Raw genomic sequence first — 7,187 nt, 5'->3', positions numbered from 1 at the left:
GACCAAGGTACACACTTCACAGGTGAAGTAATGAAGGAACTGTGGAAGACGCTAGGCGTCAAAGCCAACTTCCATATTGGCTACCACCCACAGGCTTCAGGCCAGGTTGAGAGAGCAAACAGGACGGTGGTGAGTATTTTGAAAAAATACGTAGCCGCAAACCACAAGGACTGGGACGTGAAACTCCCTCTGGTCCTCATGGCCATAAGGGCCACTCCACACACGTCGACTGGCATCGCTCCTTTCGAGATGATGACGGGTCGACAAATGACTCTCCCTCTGCACCTGTTGTACCAACCAGGCGATGCTGCCATGGCAACAGCCTACACCACACAACAATACATGAAAGACTTGGAAAGACACCTTAAAAACACTTTTGCTTTCGCACAGAAAAACCTGGAAAAATCAGCTGAAGGACGCAAAGCGTACTACGACCAAAAGGCCTCTCACGAGGAACTCCAAGTGGGAGACAGGGTCTGGTACTACACGTTTGCACCCAAAACTGGGAGAGTAGAGTCCGGGACCGGAACTCTCGCCCGTAAGCTGATGCCCAGATGGACTGGACCCCATCTGATAACCGACAAAGTGTCTCCAATTATCTACCAGATAAAAATCAGTAAAGGCCAAAAAGAGCCAACTGTTAAATGGGTACACCGTAACCAGGTTAAACAACACAAGGCGTGCAATAACTCCTTAAGAGACAAAGACATCACAAAATCAGACCTCGTGGGAACAAGGGTCATCCAAGCAGAAGATAACTAATGGATAATAAACTTAACCATAGTTTAAACTCGCAGGACCTACCCTTGATAAAACGGGACAGCGTGACTGAAATCTGGCAACCAGGGTGAGGAGAAGCAGTGAAACGATGTTTCTAGATGCTTAGTCACTACTCTTGTCGGTGTTGGAACGTTGTTTAGTTGATTTTGGTTGTTTCTGAGGTAAGAATGAATTTTGTTGTGTAGTAAGTTAGAGACTAAGAAACCTTTAACCATGCCAACATGCAGTTCATTCACTAAATTGCAATCTTTGCGGAGTCAATGTATATTATTGCTACCTTGAGTACCATAATCTACATTGATCTCACAACGCTTAAGCCAAACCTACTCGAACAATTCTATTCGGGGGGATAGCTAATTCTTTTTGATAAGTCTCGCCATAGACTTCCAAAACATTTATGGGAAAACCAAACACCCAATCTCAAGTCGTTCGTCTAAAAGACAACAGACAATTACACCAAACTATATTTTACCATGTAAAGCTAACTTAAACCAAGTTAGAAATGGAAAAATAGTTTGGAACCCTTTTCTATAGGCATAAACCCCTGTAGTACCCCTTTTCAGCATTCTCCACCCCTTAACTGGTAGTTGTAGCTGTTCCCAACCATAATAGCTTACACACCAGATGCATATAGTTTAAGGCCTTATGTAAAATCCCCTTCATAAGCCCACCTTAAACCACATAATTGCATGACACATTGAACCAGAACGGCACAGGCTGGACGTCGCTGGAGACAACCTTCGCTGGAGGCGACCTGCAATCCTGACGGTGGTCTCAACTCTTCATCCAGTGGCCGCTTCTTCAGTTCAATCCAAGGGTACCCCTCTGTATGCTGATTAATCAACACTTCCAATCGCTGTGGATTTACCGTTGTGGATTATATGACTTTTTCCAATGGATTACAGACTCTGTTTCCAAGGGGTTAAAGCATTGCTACAATGGGATCATCGAGACGATATGGGATTATAATAAACACAATGGAATACCAAGAACATTGTGGAATTACCTTGACTTTGTTTCCTTGCTGGATTACTTCTGACTTTGGTCTTCCTTGAAGGATTACTTCTGACTTTGGTCTTCCTTGCGGGATTACATCAAGCTCAAGGACATTTGAAGGTCTAAGTTCACGGTTGGAATTCATCCCCATGGACAGGTGATGATTTCCAAAGGGGGGACTGTAGTGAACCAGATGACCTCAAATCTACCAGATGGACAGAGACTGTTATTTCCATTGATCTGAATAAGTCTGGGCCATCTGATGACTTTCTTTCTTGAATTAATCAAGCAGAAAAGACAATTCTTTATAATCATTACTGTCTTATAAATGTTTTGATAATCAAATTGTGTTAGTTCACTCAATGCTTATAGGTTGAAAAGAACTACTCATCTTTATTTTACATAAACAGTAAGTAATGATTTTTATTCCTCATTCCAAGAAGAAATCACCTGAATAAGCATTCCTTGATTTTCTGTCTGAAATGAGTCAAGTCGTAAGTATGTGAAAGGTTGGTTTTCGGTCAACTAAAATGTTTACCGAGAAAAATGTCATGTTTAAACTTTTTCAGAAGATTACCAAGAGTTGACTCCACGAAGTCTGCTGTTGCTGCAATAATCTTTTCTGTATGTGAAAACAAATTTCAGTCTCTGACCTCGACTGTTGATAAACACCTTACGTCAAAACCACTCCTCTTTCTGGTCCTTCCACGAATCAGAAAGCTCTAAATTGAACAGGAAGTCGACCCAAATAAAATGTGGCAACTTCCCAGTTCATGTTAGATTGAGAGTGAGAGTTCATGGGAGAGTGAGAGTCCAACAGAGAAAGAGAATGAAAAAGATTCCATGGAGAATGGAAAAGTTCTGAAGGAGTTCAGAAGAGAACTAGAGTTATGAAGAGTTTTGGAGTTGCCGAGAATCCAGAGACGTTTGGGATTATAATTCTGTTTTGAACTAACCACGCACGACTCTCCCAGGATTTTAGCTGTTCTTAACGGAGGCGCTGGAAACAGTCTGAAGGATGCTTACTGAGCTGATCTATCGTCAAACCAGGTAAAGACTTCTTCTTCGACTAAAGTGTACCGTGGACGGGCTGAGGATCTGACGGAGCGTGCAACTTCTGGTCAAACAGATTAAATTCCCTCACATAGTTCTCTGTAAGATAATCTCCTTTCATCTTAAACTCTTCTCTCTCACAAAATCAGTACAGATATTTTAGAAATATCTGAAGCAAAGTCCTCAAATCACCGCCGAGTGATTTGAAGTTCATTTTCTGTGAAACTGTCTGTTATTATTTTCATATTTTGCCAAATTAATGTAAATGTTTGATGTTAAACTTTGATTCTGAAAATAAATGATTCCATTCATTTGATGGGTCAAAGGTAATAACGTCTCTCGTTCGCATTCCTTTAAATTCAATGCACGGCATTACACAGTCAGAAAAATGAAGAACTCGTGAAAAGTATGCATAAATATATATCCATATGTTTGTCATACAACAAGTGACACGTACCTCACGTGACTCACTACACTTGTCACTATAAGGTTTCTCCCTAAAAATGTTCAATAGTGGATGTGGGGACCCACAGACCCATCCCCACAGGACATGATGGTAACACAGGGAAGACCAGAACCACAGACACACAGCGGCCCCCAAGCCCGGAACGCCAGGAGTCCCCCAACAGGGACACCCGCACCCCACAGAGAGAGAAGCAAAGGGAAGCCTCGGGCGATCCCCAGCCATCACAGTCTCGTCCTTGTATTTTGAACTGGTGAAAAGGAGCATGCTTATTACGAAGTGGATTCATTCAACCTTTATTTAGACAGGTAAATCCCATTGAGCCTCGAGGACTCATTTACAAGAGAGACCTGAGGACCTCTGAGGATGAAACTGTTCTGTAATTCCAAGTGGAGGGCTAGTCCAGGTTAAAGTCACGGGCAAGGAGAATTTCATTGAATTGGAAATGAGTTAGGAAGTCCGTCAAAGAGGACAGAGCCTCAGGGGTTGCTTGGGGCGGGGGGGGGGGGGGGGGGAGATAACAGCCCACCACAGAAGAGGTCTGGGCTTAATATTTATTGCCAGGATTTCAAACTGATTTGGGATTGTTTAAACAGACACCAGGTGAGAATCCAGGCTTGATCTTGTGTAAATTGCAGCCCCACCTCCCTTTCTCTGACGATCAGAATGGTAGATATTAAATCTGTTAATTGACACATCTTTATCCAAAACTGATTTGGATAACCAAGTTTCAAAGATAAGAATTACATCAGCACCAGATGAACTGAACCAAATAATAATAATAATAATAATAATGTCATCACAATGTCAGCACTGTATGTTTCCATACAATGGCGAAATTAGTCTCTGCATTTAACCCATCCACCACCAGGTGGTGCAGTGGGCAGCTATTGAAAGCGCCCGGGGGACATTTTGGGGATGAGACGTGCTGCCCAGAGACGCCACGTGATGTGCAGTGACTGGGGATCGAACCTGGGACTTTCGGGTCCCAAGCCGGCTGCCCTGCCTCTACACCATCTCGGCCCCCATTTTACAAAGGAGGTTGTGTATATTAATGTGCAAAAAGTGTAGTTCTGACATGTTTTTTAAATCATTTGGTGTCCTGTAAGGTGTTTGAGGTCCAGGGTTAGGCTGGATCCCAGACAGCAGTAACAACATTAATATTAAACATTTCCTTGTATTTTTTGTGGCAGATGTGTAGTTACTGGAGTTAATATTGTGGCAATTGGTCCCCATAATGGTATGGTATGGTATAAAGTTTATTCATTTTAAAAATACAAAACAGTTTCATAACTATATATATATATATAAAAAAACGGGATTTAAAATGAAAGGCAGCAGAAAGAAGAAAAAATCTTATTATATCTGCCCCTTTTTTCAAACAATTAGTTCAATCATAATAATATTCAAGTAACAGAACAAAATGAATAACTCTTTCTAATTTTTCTAATTCTAATACAAAAACACACTAAGCTACTTCATATATATATTTTTAACAATTAAGCTTTGATCTTTTTCTTAAATGTACACATTGACTTGGCATTTTTAACATCACTCTCTAGACCATTCCACAATCCAATCAATCCAATTCCTTGGATTGAGGTAGACCTCCCTTCAGACTAGTTCTGAATTTTGTTTTGACAAATATCTCTATCCCCTTAAGATTATAACAACTTTGCCTTTTAACAAAATTTCTTTGGATATTTAATGGTAATGTGTTATTTTGAGCCCTATACATAACTGATAAAATACAGTAATCTACCAAATCATGGAACTTCAATAACTTCAGTTGATAAAATAATGTGCTTGATGGGTGACTGTAATACTTTCTAGTGATAATTCTTACAGCTCTTTTCTGTAAAATAAAAATAGGCTTTGTAAATGTTTTACACGCTTTCCCCCAAACATCAATGCAATAGATTAAATGTGGAACAATGATTGTGTTATACAACATGTACAGAGTTTTATCATTTAATAATTCCCTGACTTTGTATAGTACTGCAATAGATTTAGCTATTTTTATTCTTACAAAATTTATGTGGTTTTTCCATGTTATCTGTTCATCAATGATTACACCCAAAAATTTAATCACAAATAGTTTTAATGGAATTTTTGAGAACTGTGGTAATAAGGATATTGATCTATAATTATTGAACACACATTTCTCACCATTTTTAAAGAGAGGAACTACCTTAGCTACTTTCATATTGTCTGGAAATATTCCTTTTGAAAATGATAAATTACAAATATATGTAAACGGCTCGATAACATGACTCATGATGTCCTTTACAAACATCATATCCATGTCCACCCAGTCTTTTGATCTCTTATCTGTAAGATTTTTTACTACATTCATTATTTCCTGATGCATGCTCAATAATCCAGGTAGAAAAATCTAAAAAAGTTAAATCTGGTCCTCTGGACATTAAAAAAAAAAAAAAAAAAAAGCAAATCAACAAAAAAATGTAGAAAAGTTTCGTCTCTCAGCCGAGAGACTTCCTCAGTCTGAGGAGCTGTATTCAGCTCAGTCTCTTAAATAGCACCGTCTCAGAGTGGATCAACCAGTTTTGCTGCTGACAACCAAAACCAGCTGATCACATGCTCAAGAAGGACCATCAGCCTAACAATGGATCATTAGCACACTGATGGCTGTTTACTGTTCAAAGAGGGCTGAGTGATACTAGCAATCACAGCATTGTAAGAGGGGACAGTTGAACCCGGAGGCCTCCACCCCTGTTTAACGATGGACGATTTCTTTTCACAAAGATGGCCTCCTTTACTCCTCTCTCAAACCATCGTTCCTCTCTGTCCAGGATGTGAACATCTTCATCCCTGAAAGAGTGACCGCTGGCCTGGAGATGACTGTACACCGCAGAGTCCTGACCTGATGATGTTGATCTTCTGTGCTGGGCCATCCTTTTAGCCAGTGGCTGTTTTGTTTCCCCGATGTAAGACTGATCACAGCCCTCCTGACACTGAACAGCATACACAACATTACTCTGTTTGTGCCGGGGGACTGGATCTTTGGGATGAACCAGTCTTTGCCGTAATGTATTTTGGGGTTTAAAAGCCACTGGGATGTTATGTTTAGAAAAAAAAGTCTCAGTTTCTCTGATACTCCCTCAACATATGGAATGACCACTGGTCTGGGTCTGGGTTCCTCCTTTTCACCTGTTGGCTGACTGGAGTCCTGTTTGGGTTTCTTCTCTGCTTTCAGGAAGGCCCAGTTAGGATATTCACATTGCTCTAGAGCCTGTCTTGTGTGGGATTTCTCCTTCTGCCTGGCTCCTGAGCTAGTGGGGATGCTGTCTGCTCTGTGATACAGAGTCCTGATGACTCCTAACTTGTGCGCCAAAGGGTGATGGGAGTCAAACTGCAAATACTGGTCTGTGTGGGTGGGTTTGCGGTACACCTCAGTTTGCAAATGTCCTCTATCAGAGACTGAGACCTCACAGTCCAAGAAAGCCAACCTGCCATTTTTTACATCTTCTCGTGTGAACTTGATGTATTTATCCACAGAGTTGATGTGGTCAGTAAAATGTTGGGACTTCCTGAGATTTGATTTTAACCCAGGTGTCGTCAACATACCTGAACCAATGACTTGGTGGTGTCCCTGAAAAGGACGTCAAGGCTCTCTTTTCAACCTCCTCCATGTACAGGTTGGCAACAATAGGAGAAACTGGAGACCCCATAGCACACCCATGTTTCTGCCTATAATATTGCTCCCCATATGTGAAGTAGGTTGACTGCAGGCACAGCTTCAAGAGTTGACACAGTTGCTCCGTGGAAAGCGTGGTCCTGCTGCTCAGAGTGGTGTCTGATTTTAATTTTAAATTGACCACATCTACTGCATCATCAACAGGAATGCACGTAAAGAGTGATGTGACATCAAAAG

This window comes from Nematolebias whitei, chromosome 18 (assembly GCF_014905685.2).
Source record: "Nematolebias whitei isolate Nwh7 chromosome 18, NemWhi1, whole genome shotgun sequence".
Classification (NCBI taxonomy): Eukaryota; Metazoa; Chordata; class Actinopteri; order Cyprinodontiformes; family Rivulidae; genus Nematolebias; species Nematolebias whitei.
Note: the sequence above shows the minus strand (reverse complement) of the source record.